The sequence below is a fragment of the Dermochelys coriacea genome, chromosome 1, assembly GCF_009764565.3.
Source record: "Dermochelys coriacea isolate rDerCor1 chromosome 1, rDerCor1.pri.v4, whole genome shotgun sequence".
NCBI classification, from domain to species: domain Eukaryota; kingdom Metazoa; phylum Chordata; order Testudines; family Dermochelyidae; genus Dermochelys; species Dermochelys coriacea.
The window spans coordinates 193,544,170-193,560,857 of record NC_050068.2 but is presented as its reverse complement, the minus strand read 5'-3'; positions in this window follow the sequence as shown (position 1 = coordinate 193,560,857).

The following is a 16,688-nucleotide window of genomic DNA, read 5'->3' as shown; positions in this document are numbered from 1 at the left end:
TTGACAAGGATGTGTTGCCACTGCGAAACTCTTCAATGTCATCATATACTTTGAGTTTAATCAAACACTAAATAAATACATTTTAGGCATATGCCTTGATAAGAACCTCACTGGCACTGATTTCACCAATGACATACTGCTGGCTGTTAAATCAGTGAATGAGCTAGTCTTGGCACTTAAAGCCCTGGAAAGTTCAGCAGCAAAATTCAGACTGAAAATTATTTGGGGTAAAACCAAAATAGTTCCCGCCAGTAATTCGAAACATGCTGCAGGCTCTAGAATCTTAATGGGTGACCACCTAGTTGAGATTGTCAGTGATTTCACCTACCTTGGCTCTGTTGTCAATAACATGGGCAGTCTTGAGAAAGAACTTGAGCAAAAGCTTAATTGGTAAGGAGGTGCCTCCTCAAGAACATCTTTCACAACCCAAACCAAACCACCATGATACATACAGAGACAAAGCTAAGGATATATAATGCTTTAGTGGTCAGCATTCTGATCTATGGGACGGAAATGTGGTCCCTCCCTGTGGAGATTGAAAATATGACAAGTGCTGCTCTCTCAAACAGTCGCCCAACTCTTTCTAAAGTGATAGGATCAGCTGCTCTGAACACCGAAGGACTTCTCTGTGAGAATCATCTTCAATTTGACCCAATGAAAGCAGGATGGAAAAGACCCCCTGGAAGACCTAAGATATGATGGCTGGATGGTGTCAACAGACACCTGTCCCTCAGTGGCATCTGACCCCATAGTGCACCAGATCTGGCTCAAGACATAAGATCATGACGGCACATAACGTGTTCAGTGGCCTCTATGCTGTCCAAGTGACAGCATGAGAACTAAGCTATTCTAGGTGACATTGCTATGCTGGCAAAATCCCTTCCATGGATGCAACTAAGCCAACAGAAAAAGTGCTTCTATCAGCTTATCTAATGTCTTTCCTGCCCTTTTACTCTGTTGGCCGAAGAATTGCTGCTGTTGACATATGCAGCATCTACTCCAGGGGACTCTGCCAGCATAGTTAGGCCAACATGGATTCAGTACCGTAGACATGGCCTCAGATGCAAACCCATCAAAGCCAGACCACAAGCAGGGATCTCACTGCTGACCCTTACCAGGGAAACCAAGTCAGTGCCAACTGTATCTGTGGTCAGAACTCCTGCTTGGAAGCAGGAGAAACTGAGGTGTAGCTGACAGGTGCTGAGAATCAAAACCCTACTAGGAGAAGGGAAATGGAGGTTGGGAAAGAACAGAGCGAAATCTATTATATTCATCAGAGGGTGGAAAAAGCCCCAGATAAATGTAAAGCAATTGCTTGGAGAATCATAGAAAAAAGGTGGTGGTGGGAATTTCTCCCAAATCCATAACAACAGGTTGGTCAGTCTAAACATAAATGAACCTGAGAATGATGGAGGAACAAGTGCAACTCATCTTTGCTCAGCAGATGGGAAGGAGATGGGGACTTGGCTCAGGGGTTAAGTGGGGAGACTGCTTCATTTGGGAACAGGGACCCCATGTCTACCAGAAGCCCTGCAGGGCTAAGGCTCACTCAGCAGGGGGCCAGGCCTTTTGTAGCCCACTCAACCACTCAGAAGTACTGACAAGCCCATATGAGGCACACAGACTCTGCCCATGTGTACTCGGCCTGTGGGACCATGAGGAAAGAGATTTGTATGATGCGTGTGGGAACTGATCTGTAATGAAAACTGTATATTGGTGTGATGATTCCGGGGACTGTTTCACATTAATGTTTGAAACAATAAAAAGTAATAGCAGATGAGGAGTGTAAGAACTCTTCTGGGGTACTTGAGAGGTATCCCAGCCTCATTCCTTTTGAAGGGGGAGTGGGGTGAAGAGATGTAACCATATGTGAGATCTATGTACAACCTGTGAGTTTGCTGTATCATTGAATGATTCCATGTATGTGGAATCACCCATCTGCTAACAGGGCTGGTGTCATATCCCTTCTAGATGAGGGACAATGGAGAGTTATTAAGATGACTAGTTTACATTTTAATGGGATTGGGGGAGGGGTCAGAGGATTGGGGGTCCCAAGTCTCCACCAGACCCCAGTTCAAGTCTTCCCCATTTGTAGCATGAGAGTTTTCCCAACAAAAACAAACAAAAGTCCCAATTCTCTCTCTCTTTCCCTCATGAGACAGGGGATCAGTGTGAAACAAAGGCAAAGATGGCTTATCTCTTACGCCGTCTTTCTGGAATCAGCCCGTTGGCGATTGGCTTCTCAGCTGGTCTACTGTCTTTAATTAGGGTCTGCCCCTGGCAGTAAGTCTGTGCAGTTTCAGGGGCACTGAGGCCTGCAACTGTCTCCCTCTTGGCTGATCTGTCCTAGTGGTCAGCAGTCTCTGGGGTGTAGCAGTCTTCTTTCTGCTCACCACTCCTTCCTGTAGCAGATTTTCTCCTTCTAAGCTCCCCCTCCAGGCAGTACAAGCCTTACAGGTGCACCGGGCTAATGCTGAACGAGTCCAGAAGAGCTCAGTAGTCTCCTCTCTACTAGAGTGAGGACTTGTCCCTTCAGAGGGAGCACTTTAGGACAATGAGATGGCTGAAGCCTAGCTTCTCTACACTTAAAATGCCACAGTGGCACACCTGCGCTGCTGTAGCCCATCAGTGTGGACACCTCCCCAAAAGGCAGATTACCTCTGTCTACATGGGGGAGGGGTTTGGGTTGGTACAGGGCTGGCTTAATTTTTTATGGGCCCGGTGCCAAACATATTTGTGGGCCCCCCTGGGGAATGAAGGGACCAGGGCAAGAGCACAGCGGGCAGGGTGGATTTGATTTAAATCATGATTTAAATCTCTAGTCAGGGAGACTCGGTATAGTCATGGTTTTCTACATAAAAGTGTATTCTTGTTGGTTGTTATAACCTTAATACATATTCTTCACAACTCAGAGATAGATGTAGGTTTAGAAGGTACATACTATACATTTTTAAACAGTGATTTATTTTGAAAACTTTTCAGATGAGTTTTACAGCTATATCAGAAAATGAATGATAGTTTGGTTATTTTATTTACTAAATATAATTGAAGAAGATATTTATGAAGTCATTGGGAGGTGAACTATCTCCATTTCAACAGGTTAATCATTAATATTTGGAGGATTTTCTTGCCATGCTGTACTGGAAGGAGAAGATCACCAGACAGACATTTAAATTGTTTTATTTAACTAAAACAACGTTAAGTATTCTGGATTTTTTTCTTCAACAGCAAACATATTTTAACAAAAAAGCTTATGTCCCTTGCTTCTCACATTTATCTCCAGACTTCTTCCTCCTTGTCCAAATCTATTCTGCCCCCAACAATCTTCTACTCATTGAACTTTTTGAAACTTTTCACTTTTAGAGAGAGATAAGGGATTGACTGTACACACAAATTTGCAGAAGGACAATAGAGTTGAGGTCTGTTATTTCTCACCTCTATATATTATTTATTTATTTAAAACATTTTTGCTGTTAATAAGCATGTTACCTCTGGAGGTGCAAACCACAGTTTGAGGACTGCAAAACTAAGCATCTCTGATGGTATCTTCTAGACTAGCACTGAGTCCCACTGGGTAGATAGAAAGATTAACCTAAATAGTCTACACAGAAGCCCGTGGAACCACATAAGATTGGGTCCCTAATCCATGAACTATTAGAACTCATTTACAAAACTTTTCTTAAACATTACATGAATATATTGTCTCATACTAGAGAATTAGAATGTATAAGACTTATTCCATGATGAGATATAATGTATCTTAATTAAAACTATTTTTACAAAAGGTTTTTCCTCAAAAATCCAATTTAAACTAAAAAGAACTGAGAGAACTGCAAAACCTTGTGACAGATAATTTCACTAGGCCCTGTGGGATACATACCCACCTGGACAGCAGCAAGGAGCATTTTAACAACAGGCTGAGCAGATGCTGCATGGTAGTCGAATGTGCCTTTGGCCATTTGAAAGCTCGCTGGAGGTGCCTCAATGGCAGGCAAGACCTTACCGAGGATAATATTCCCGTGGTCATAGCTGCATGCTGCACTTCACATAATCTGTGTGAATCTAAGGGTGAAATGTCTGCTTAGGTGTGGAGCACTGAGGCAGAGCGCTTGGCTGCACAGTGTGAACAGCCAGATGCTAGGGCTGTCAGAGGAGCTGCTATTAACATCACAGAGGCTTTGAGGAACAACTTTGACAATGAGGGGCACTAACACATGTCTGCTTTGGAGTTGCTTCCCTGGTGCATCCATGTAAAATTTTGGGGCCCAAGATCCATGCAACATAATGCGTTAGAAGCCTGTTCCCGAGAGTGAATTGATTGCTACGTGCTTTTGTAGAACGCAGAATTAAACCGCAGTACCATTAAATACTTGAGCCTTTATTTATTGTTAAAAAGGGTAAAAACTCACAACTGTGTGTAGCTCCAGCTATCATTGTGCAAACTGTGAGAGTGGGTGGGGGAAACTCAGGAGGGCTGTGGAGTGAAAAGGAATGTGTGAGCATAGAGAGGGGTGGGGTTGGCAAAGACTTGTGCACTTGTGGAGGTCGATCATGGATCTGCACAGTCTGCAGCGGTATCAAAGACTTGAGCATCCCCGTCTGATCCTCCATCACTTTTATCATCCGCTCTGTCGCTTACCTAGCAAATGCTGCCTTCTTTTTTCTGTCCTGCCTTTCGGCTTCCCAGCACTCTTTGCATTCCCTGCTCTGTCTCTCATCACGCTGTAGCACCTCCCTGAACAGGTGTTCTTTGCTGCATCTCAGCTTCTTCCTTATCTGCCGAAGCCCATCAGCAGGGGTGCGTGGTGTGTTCCTCAAGGTCTCAGCCACTGTGGACAATGCAGAGAAGAGGGATTGTTACATTCCAGCAAAAGATTGAAACATTTCAGTAACAAGGACCTTTTGCAACTAATAGCAATCACTTTCTCTCTGAGACTCTAGGCAGGCACACAGCTCTGCGAGCATCCCAATCATGGTGAGTGTCGGGAGTTGGGGGAAGGTGGTTGTGTGTAGGGACAAAATGGTCATGGCTTGCAGGGCAGATTTGCAGGGAACTCATTCTAAAATTATTGCATATTTTTTAACAGGCGGCCAACCCGCTGGCTGACATCTCTCTGCTGCAGGTAAGCAGGGAAACCAGGACTCAACTACTGCATGCTTGCGGCTTTCACCCTGGTCTATATGCAGCTCAGCTATGTGCTGCTTTGATCCCAACTCCAGTGATTGCTAAATGGCATGGTACAGTTTCCTACAATGGGGGAACTAACAAGACTGCAATCCCTTGGAATCTGCAGCAGAGGATTAACAAGTATCTCTTGAAGAAAAGGAGTACCCGTGGCACCTTAGAGACTAACAAATTTATTAGAGCATAAGCTTTCGTGAGCTACAGCTCACTTCATCGGATGCATTTCCAGAGCCTCTCTCTGGAGGATTCCCTGCAGGTCTTGATGTGCATCGACATGCTGCTTGGCCATGCAGATTAGCTACCTGGGGCAATGTCCAGCTCACATAAAACACTACCTGCCTCCCATTTTTCAAATCCCTACACAAGCCACAGCAACTTATCCAGCATCTCATCTGCTTTCTGTTCCCTATATAGCACTTCTGGAGAAAAGCTCTTGGCTGCCTGCCCCACCGGGTGCCTGCTCCACATCCTCTTCTAGCTCTGCTTCTTCATCCAGAATTTCAGCCTTCGGGTTACCTGCTCTTTCTGCTGCCTGTGAAGTATCCATGGGGCTATCGGCGATGGAGGTGGGGTCACCACTAGGATAGCATTCAGCTCCTTGTAGAAGTGGCAGGTCTTAGCTGCACCACCGGAGCGATGGTTTGCCTACCTCAGCTCCTTTATCTTTACTCTGCACTACTGCATGTCCCGATTATAGCCCTTTTTGCACGAGCCTCGAGAAATTTGCTCATATGTGTCCCGATTCCTATGGGTCACTCGCAACTGCAACTGAACAGACTTCTCTCCCTATATAATGATCAGATCCAACGACTCAGCGGTGGTCCAAGCGGGGACGCGTGGTGCGATATCCAGCCATGCTCACCTGGGAGGCTAGCAAGCAGGAAATGAGATTTAAAATCCCCGGGGCTTGCAAGGGGGAGAGGCGAGTTGGCTGCAGGGCAGCGGAGTTCAAACTGCTGACTGGAGCAGCAGCATGGGAATTGTGGGACACTTTCTGGAGGCCAATGAAATTGAAAAGAAAAAAAAAGGCGTGATGTCTACACTGGCTGTTTGTCGACAATAAAGGGAGGGGGAAAAAAAGTCTCTTGCAGGGGTGGAAGTTTTTGGTGCCAAAACTGGGCATTTTTTTCTACAAAAGTCCCATTGCAGTATGTACGCTGTCATTGTTTGGTCTTCAAAGGGCAGTTTTGGCAACAAAACTTGCCATTGTAGACAAGCCCTTCCAACAAGAGTTGGAAGTATCATTCTGACTGGCTGAGATGGTCTGCTTTAGCCTCTTCTCAGAAAAAGTTCATTCAAACTAATGATTTCCATGGCAACAGTATATAATGTCTACTCTCCAATTTTCCTGAGCCCTTAAAACCTAGGCCCTGTTTTCTTTGCCTGGGCTTTTCCTAAAATTAGGATTTCATCTCTGTGTCCTTGGTCAAAATGCCCACAGTTGTGCTAGGTGTCCATTGGCTGCAGTCTGCCACCCATAGGTGGCTGCATTGGAGTTATACTGGATAGTTTCAGTTTACAAAATCCTCAAGGATATTTCAAAATTAAAGATACTGTGTAAGATTATTTCACTATGTTAATCCACCATTGCATGCTTTAAAACAGAATGACGGTGCTTTCACTTAGGTAAATATCAAATTCCTGGGGCTCTAAGTTTTCTGAATTCCTGTGATGCTCACACTTAATGTTTTTTTTTTTTGTCTCTACCATCCCCTTCTCCTCTGCAGCCAGTTGTTTGGATCAGTTGATTAAACACATTTAATAATTAAGCACAGCTCATGTAGAAGTGCCAATTCTAGCACTTTGCATGGTTTTACTGGGAAATAACCTGGTTCCCAGGTGAACATAATCCACAAACTGTACTGTAAAACAGTGTGACCACATTGTTATTGCTTCACTAAGGAACTGCAAGCTGTGTCACATCTAATGGTCTAAATTCTGTGACATCTCTGGTAAGACAGAATTGGTTCAACTGCTTCTTTATCCAGTACTGTACTTTATGAAATCTGCACTAGTAATTCCCACTTGGGTTCCTCCCATAGTGGCTTTGAGGATTTCAGCAGACAGTACCATGATGCCATTTGTTACACATCAGACAATACCTAAAGCCACCTTTGCTGCTTAAAGAAAAGGAGTACTTGTGGCACCTTAGAGACTAACAAATTTATTAGAGCATAAGCTTTCGTGAGCTACAGCTCACTTGAAGTGAGCTGTAGCTCACGAAAGCTTATGCTCTAATAAATTTGTTAGTCTCTAAGGTGACACAAGTACTCCTTTTCTTTTTGCGAATACAGACTAACACGGCTGCTACTCTGAAACCTTTGCTGCTTAGTGATCAACACTATCCCGAATCCCTAACTGGTCTTCTAGCTCTAGCTTTCTATCATTTTGAAAAGAAAGAGAATCTACTGCTGGTGAACTGCCTGCCTGCTAACTTAGCTTTCATGCCAAGATTAACAACTAATCCAGCTCCTAGTGCTAACTAGCTACCATCACATTTGGTATTGACAGAAACTCATTTTTCATAGGTCATTCTGCCATCAGTTGATAAGAGTTTTCTGTTACTTGAGTGGATTCGAACCACTGACCAAAAGGATGACATACTTTCAGAAAGTTAAATACCTGAGAAGAGGCCTCCTCAATATGACAGTGTCACTATTACAACTCAGTAACTCTTGCTCATAAAGTTCTGTTCTGGTTTGTTTCAATTCAGCACAGCCGATAAACAATTCTAATGAATGCATGCCTTCGACTGAAAGTGCACTTGAAATATATGATTCCACCTCAGAACAAGATGAGAGTTTTGAAAGGAAATAATTGTGAATAGGTTGCTTAACTTCCCCTTGAAAAATCTCCTCCATTGCACTGATAACTATGTTCATTACAAAAGAAGTAGTAGCAAAGAAAACGAGTAGTGTCAAATTTCCACCTCTGCATCCTTAGCAAATTCAGGGCCTTGTCTGTGAAGCCGATGGAGATACATGAAAGAGTCCTGTGGGGAAAAATAGCATGTGATCACGTAATTAAAGACTATAATAATGCATAAAGGGACTAAAATTAAAGTTGCTAGAATTAAGGTTTCCTCTGCATTTCTAACTTTTGAGTATTTGACTGTGGAGCCTAGCAAACATTCTTCAAAATAAATAGGAGTACTTGTGGCGCCTTAGAGACTAACAAATTTATTAGAGCATAAGCTTTTGTGGGCTACAGCCCACTTCATCGGATGCATAGAATGGAACATATGATAAGAAGATATATATATATATACACATACAGATAAGTTAGAAGTTGCCATACAAAATGTGAGAGGCTGATTAGTTAAGATGAGCTATTAATTAATAATTAATTAATTAAATGTTAGTCTCTAAGGTGCCACAAGTACTCCTGTTCTTTTTGCGGATACAGACTAACACGGCTGCTACTCTGAAACCATTCTTCAAAATAAGTTTTTTTAATGCAAGTATAAATTTGTTCTGCCATTTACAAGTGTAGCAAGTTTTTATTGTTGCTTTGCTGGGTTTGTTTTTGATTGTTGTCCATTTCCTCACCTTTTATTATTTGGGGTGGATGCTTCATTGGGAATCATTTCATAAGGCTTTTCAATCCATTCATAAGTCTTTAAACACATGCTGCAGCATGAAACACCACTCATGCTGGGGCATGAGCAAAATGGCAGTCATATGCTGCAGCTTTGTGATTTTCAACTTACTGGAAGGGATTGAAATGCAGAAACCCTTTAGCTAGAAATAACACTGCGGACTGAATAGATGCCATTCTGAAGGCTAAGATACTTTGACCACATTCCACCACAAGTTTTTTGCTTGAGGATAAGGTACTGCTGTTTCTTCCACTGGGCTGCAAGACTATTAACATGCTTCTGCTAGTTGAAAGCTAGAAGGCACATTACAGTAGCTGTATGCTGCTGTATTTATGCCTTTGGACACCTCTTAACTGTGTTAGTATTTCTGTACTCTGCAGCTTTCCCTTTCCATTGTTCTTTTCTCCATTTGATGTAGTATTTCTGATATCACCAGAAGCCTGTTTGTGGAGAGGTACTTGGAATGTGGCAGAAAAATGTATATGTGGAGCAGCTGGTTCTGAAACTAAATGGCCTTCATGGGCAAGTTTACTTCTCGTTTTATTCTTGAGATTTTTAAAGCATGATGGTTTCAAAACAAAAAGTGGTTTTTACCCATCTAGAAAACTAACTCAATCCTGTAACACCGTTTCAAAGCCACCCAATCACTAAGCTATCAAGGGGCTATTTGATTGTTTCTTGTACACCCTCTGAGAGCATGATTAGACCTTCTGCTCCCCAGCCATGCCTATTTACTCCATGCTAAGTTATTTTCTTGTGTCCTGAAAAATAAGCAAGGCCTGTCATGCTGGCTTTTCATGCTGAAATGATTCAACAAATTGCCCCATCATAGTCTAAAAGCAGCTCCATAGGCTTGTTCAAGATCTTTTGTAAAACAAAATGTCACTCAAATTGTTACAAGCAAATATACTAAAGCTGTACTGAATATATGACAATGGAAAAGTAAAGTCAGTTGTGTGACAGACTTTAAAGAAATGCAGTCAGCTCGGAGCATCCCTCCCAGTCCTGAACTACCAGCTCAAACATCAACATTTACTAGTGAGAAAGAAATACACAAGAAACGACTTTCAAGAAGAGATGGTAAAACATTTCTCAGTCTCGTTATACAATTTCACTGAGATTGTTTTTACACTACTAAATTAAATATGGACTGTTAAAGGGAAACTGGCAAGCTAATTATTATACATAAAACAGATTCTTTCCCTGTGTTACACTAACACCATCTTGCAGTACTAAGAATCTGATCCTTTTAAGTGATCCGCATGAGCAGAATCCAGAATCCTACACCCAGGCCGAGTCCCACTGATTTCAGTGGGACTCTAGACTGGCAGGACGTTCCATCTGTGCAAATCCCTTTGCAGGGCTGGGGACCAAACTAGAAAGTTTTAGGCATTTATTACTGTGCGGCCAACTCTTGTCATGTCGTTACTGGAAGCCTCGCTGTGTGTGATGTTTTATGTAAAGCTGCAGCTCCTGTAATCATGTTCTTACGTGAAAATCCCTGCTCTTATTTTTGTTAATGAAGGTAAGTTTCTAGCCCTCATAGCTGCAGAAAAAAAACTTGATGATCCTAAAGGCTCAAATTCAGAAGGCAAATAAAAAGACAATTTTAAAAAATCCTCATTTTAAAGCTAATTTCATGGGGTTTTGGGGGTGGGGGTGGGGTAGGACTGATGATTTTAAACCATGGGACTGGCCAAATTTAATGTAATGTTCACTCTTCTCTGTTTACACAGATTTTTCCATATCACTCAGGTTGTGTCTACACTACGGAAACTATACTGGCCTAGCTATGTCAGCATAAGCCTGTAGTGCAGATGCAATCTACACCAATGGAAGGGTTTTGTTTTTTATTTATTTATTTTTTTCTCAATCTGCATTGGAGCACCACCTCCCTGAATGAAGTTAGCTTCATCAACGGAAGCATTCTTCCATTGACACAGCTGCATCTGTGCTGGGAGTTAGGTCAGCGTCGCTACATTGGTCAGGGTTCTGGGTTCTTTTTTTCACATCCCTGACTAATGTAACTTCTTTGACGTAGCTTTGAAGTGGAAGCTTGATCTCAACTGAACCTAAATAAGTTCAATGTGTTAAAATAAGGTGTGTTAAAAGGTGAGAAACAGAAGTGTTGACAAGACCAATCTTTATTTCCTGTCCCTGGTCTCATGGAATGCATTAAGGTTACAATAGTTTGTCCCTATCATGTAGCAGTCAGTGGCCAGTCGCTACTGTTAAAACAGGTTAGATTCCTAATATTTAATTTCTAATCCATTTTGCTTCTCCATTCATTTTTAACATTGATGTGGAGTCAACCCAAAACTTGTCATTAATTTAAAAAATAAAGTTGTTTATTTAGTGCATTTCATGCAGCAGACGTGGATAGAAGCTTCTCTTTCTAACTTCTAGCCAGTTTCTCTTTCTAGTTCAGTCACCAACAACACTAACTTCTACAAAGTGCTTTGCATTAATAGATCTCAAAGTGCTTTTACAAGGAGGGTAACTATTTTCATTTTACAGCTTCAGAAACTGAGGCACAGAGGCAACAGTAGTATATCTTGGATGGAAACTCAGGTTTCCTGACATCCACTCCAGTCTCTAGCCCCTGGAGCTACAAAGTCATTGTGTTTGGGTTCAGTATCACACTCCTGAAAGGGACTGATTAAGTCTGTGAGGGTGGGGGGAGGGGAAGAGGAAGAAAGAAAAAGAAACATTCTCCAACCTATACATTGCAATGCCCTGTCCAGAACCCTAGCACCTTAATTTCAAGCAATGTTATATTTGCAATTAAAAGTTCTTTTGCATTTTCAAGCACATAGCTGCCAACAGCCTTGGCTTGGCTGGATTAGTCCAAGATTTTGAACATCAGTCCCGGAGAACTGAAATATTAGCTGATATCTCAGGACTGTGGCAGTTGGCAAGCTCCTTCCTCTGATCCTCCTTCCCATCCAGAGAAACAAAATGCAGTTCTGACCCAGCAAGATCTGATAGTAGTTTTACTGGAGGAGGAAAAAAAAAAGGCGAGAGGTCAGGAGTTGGTGTTTAAATGGGTGTGGCAGGGCTAGTGATGGCAGAAGCAGCTCCTTGTGAGTTTCTGCCAGGTGTGAGATAGCTGACCCCCCATACCACTACCTGGAAGCTGTGATAGGACCGTACGTATGCATTATCACATAGAACCTGTGGAGATAAACACCACAGGAAGAGCCACCTCAGAAGGCTGTACTGATAGCTTCCTTTGGGGCCCCGATTGGTCTAGGTGCCCTATTTAATGCCAGGAGGAGTTCCAGATAGTGGCTGTGCAACAAGGTGGTATCCACTGACACCGGTAGTGATGGATCTGCCTTTTGGCTTGCTCTTGGACTCCTGACCCCTGCTCTGACCTTTGGCTCTGACTCCTGGGTCCAGACCCTGGAACTGACCTTTGGTACTATTCATGGCCTCTGACCGCAACTGCTTCAACCACCAGACCTGGCTGCCCAACTCTGGTTGTGACACTCCTGGGCCTCCCTCAGTTAGTCATTAGGGGGCAGAGGCTCCCATGTGCTGCTATAGCTCTAACCTCTTCGTTTTCTTCCTACTCTGGGTGGGAGCACAGGGACAGATGTTCATGGGGCAACTCACAGCCATTGAGAAAATGGAGGTGAATAGGGCCCATGAACGTGGACATCTCAAATTGACAAAAAGGCCACAGAAAGATAGAGGGGAGATGTGACAGATGAGGGAAGGCCTAACTCTTCCCTGCTCCTAAGAGAGAGACCCCATGATCTGCCCCCATTTTGCAGCAAGAGACACGGAAGCAATATTCTCTGAAAAACACGAGTAGAGGGAGTAGGTCCAGTGTCGCCAACTCTCATTATTTTATTACAAGTCCTGCAATATTTGAAGTTTTATTTAAACCCACAGCCAGTGAAGACAAACGATTATATGAAATTCTCAGCTTTGAATTTATAAAGATGTTTTAGCCTTCATGGTTGCAAAGGGAAGCTTGAAATGGTGACCCCAGTGCTGACATCAGATTGTTACACCAATAAAATAAAAACCAGCAGGATCTTATTAAAGGGGAAAGGGCAAAATGCCACATTTATTGTGAATACAGAAAGAATCATAGTAAGCAGTTAATTATAGCTATAACATTCCATTCAATTTCATATTTATTCACACATTCATATATATATATCTATATATATACACACACACACACACACACACACAGGTTCTGCAAGGTTGTTATCATAGTTACCAGCCTTAGAGTTGCTCATGCCAAGCCACTGGCCAGGTGGCCTGAACATGAGGAGGGAGCAGGGCCTTGTCAGATGCTCGTCTGACGCTCCCGGAAGTTGGTTTGCAGAATCAGACCCCAAAGTTCTCACTTTCTAGAGTCCATTTTTATAGGAATTTCTTCCTATGCCAGTCTATGGGAATTGCTTCATCATGCTGTTGCTGAATCAATCAGCAGATGTCACATTCCTGATGGCTCCGTGCTGCCAGATGTTATCTTGTTCTTCGGGTCTCCCATCCTTGAGGCTGTTGGGTCGATTCCAGTCTGCCCTCCGGGGGTCCTCTGGTTGTTTACACTTGATACCTTCTTCGGTCGATGGACACTGGATTCTTAGGCTGGCACCTCCCTGATCATTCAGTTATTATCCACACCAAGCATCCATCCACATACATCCTCTATCTCTATTTTAATCACAATTGTTCACAAAGCGAGATGAATACAACAAAAGGGTGGGGAGTCTCTGGGTGCTGTTTCTGTTGTTACAGAGTATTGCTTTGAATCTCTCTCTGTGTGAGTAGTAGTTGTTACAAAGAATTGCTTTGAGAACAGACTCTGTCTTAGTACATTCTAACACAATTAGCAGCTTGCAAGTTTCACACACAGAGGGAGAGAAACAGTACCAAAAACCAAGAGACCTCTTAATTAGTAATACCCTGGAATTTAAACTATGGGGAATCAAACTCATTTGTGATTTTAATACAGAACTTCTTTAATATGATCCAGCAAGGTGACAAACTGAAAGAATGCCAATTTTTTTAATCTCATGATTTTTAAGCTAACCTCATGATTTGTGACATTGTGGATCTGCTGCTCCTCCCTGAATAGTTTACAAGGGATTGCAAACCACTGGGCCTTCCCCCAAGAAGAGCAGGGGGAACCTGTTGGAACAAAGTAGATCATCTATGCCTGGGGGCAGTGGTGGGGAAGTCAGCCCTTTTGTGCGTTCTGACTGCTTAGGTTACTCACCAACCTTTAGAGGCCCTGAGAGAGGAAATACTCATTAAAACCATGTAAAATTCTCTAATATGCTAGCAATCACCTGATCAAGCCATTCTTGGCTAACTGATTGAGTGCGATATAGAAGAAACCAGAGATATAGAAGACTTATTAAGCTACCTAGCCCACCTCCTGAAACTGATGTTTCACCTGAGGCCATATTCTACCGTGGCTCTGCATTCAGACCCTCCAACCGTCTGAGTGGAAAGTTATTTAAGTTGACAATATCCAGTTGACACTAAAATCCTTCCTCAAACTCTGAAGGGATTTTCTTTCATGACAGGACATAAGTTAAAGTCTGTAGGAAAATGAAAGTGGAATAGTTATAGGTATGGATCATCCTGGAGGATTATTTCAGTTTTACTGACAAGGGGCAAGTGGTTTTGCTAAATCTGTATCCTTCCCAGATTTTGGAACCAGAATAACATTCCATGGAAACTAACTCAGTTGTTTCACTACATTTTTAGATACTGTATTTCATAGGAATATGTGTAATGGTACATTTTTGCAAAGACAGACGTTTACCTGACTTTACAATCCAAATACGCACATTTTCACCGCATAAAGCTTCAGGAAGGCAAGAAACACAGCGGGGATTTCTTCGAGTCAATGAAAACCAGCTGAGACAAGGACAACAGTTATACCAACTCTAATGTCCAAAAAGATGACTTAGTGAATACAGTGCCTCTGTGACTCCAACATAATTCTTAAAACAATTGTAATTAACTATGTGACTCTTTCAATTCTTTTCTTGCTTTTTTCCTTTCCATCCCTTTTGAATTCATTCACTTAATCTTTAGCATCCGGATTTGAAAATGTGATGGGACAGCGCCTACAGCTGAAGAATAAAAGTCATTCTCTCAGGGTACAGTTTTGTTCTGAAAGCAAAGAGGCTTGATTGTACGCATGTGCCTAGCCTTGAAGCTTTTTATTTATTTTAAATCAGAGCTGAAATCCTTTCAAAATCTTTGTACGTACTCTAGGTGGCACTGTGCCCCTGTATTAGTCACAAATACACAGCAATACCATTAAAAACAGTCCATTTTTGAACTGCCATGTGGAAAAGAATTCATAGCTGCCAAGCAATATGCTTCAAGTTCTTTATATATTGGGCAAGTGCAGTAATAGCTTAATTTAGAGTGGTTAATTAGTTCTTCAGTCAGAACACAAGCTTATGCTTGACAAATAGTCTTACAGAAGTTGCTTGTAGCTAATGTTGGAAGTTTAGCTAATAGGTAAGCAAAACCAAGTGCCCAGCTTTTTCGTAAAGAAAGTGAATTGGCAAGCCTCAATACAATTAATTAGGGGCTGAATACTTGATTAACATTGCATGGTTGTACGCACAAGAGGCAATAGTTTTCATTTTTATAGCTGGGTTGTGTGGTGTATGCAACCGTAGTGAGGGGTTAATCAGCCGTATGATTATCATTATCTTGCTTAAGCATATATAAGGTTATACTGTGTGTTGTCCTGGAACAGGAAAAATATTTCTCCTGTTTCTGTAGTGGAATTAAACTGCTTAAATTATCTTTATAAAAGTTGGTGCCATTTCCCTAACTACTTTTTACACAAGTACCATCCCTAATGTGAAAGCAGGATCATTAGCAGGTGATGCCTAAGGAAATAAAAAATAATGAACAGGCTCAAGATCACAAGGCCCTGCCAAATTAGACATTACCCAACACAACATATTGAGCACTAGGCTAGAGTCACTAAGGCCCAGATCCTCAAAAGTAGTTAGGCACCTAACTCCCATTGGTTTTGATAGGAATTAAGCACCTAAAACACCTTTGAGGATCTGGGCTAACTGTTTCTCGTTGCCAAAAAATTAAAACCTTTGGTTCCTCAATGGCAAGCAGAGGACCTGCTTTAGTTCCAGTGAAAGATCAGGGCTAATGTTCTGGTTATGCTACATATTCCCTTATGCTTAGATTACAATTGGAATTCACCCCTAAAAATAATGAAATTAAGTTTTCCACAGAAAGGGTTAATCTGTCCCGTTACCCACCATCCTCACAGAAGATCCGCTTTATGTGGTATGCTGGATGATCCTTCGGATCCATGCCATTTTGCTCAATTGACCACAATTTTTTGCATTTGAAGGAGTGCTGTGCATTTAAAATATACAGGCATGGCATTGTTCACCAACAAACTCCATTAAAACTAGAGAGATAGGATAGGACTTTCAAAAGGACCCAGCATTGGCCTAACTGTGCTTCCCTTGAAGTGAATGGAAGTGTTTAGGGGTTTGGAGCAAGTGTGAGAAATCTGCTGCAGTTCCCTGAATTGTGAGTTAATGTGTTACTCCTTTCACCCTCAGCAGTTCGAGATTTGCAGCTGCTGAGCTATGTATCAGCTTCCTGACATACCAGCTTAATCTGCCCTGCCAACAAACTCTTCAGCACTCTGCTAGGCCAAACCTTGCCCAGCAGGTAACAATGCCCAAGTTCCTCAGAGACATTTCTCTGCTGTGTCCTGCCCTCTTACTGAACACACACACACACACACACACACAAACACAAGGTAGCACTGTGGGCCTCATCCCATCCATTTTTAAAGGAGCAGCGAACTGAATGAGACAGTACCCAGCAGCTCATCTTAATTTGGGTACAAACACACTATTTTAATCAAAG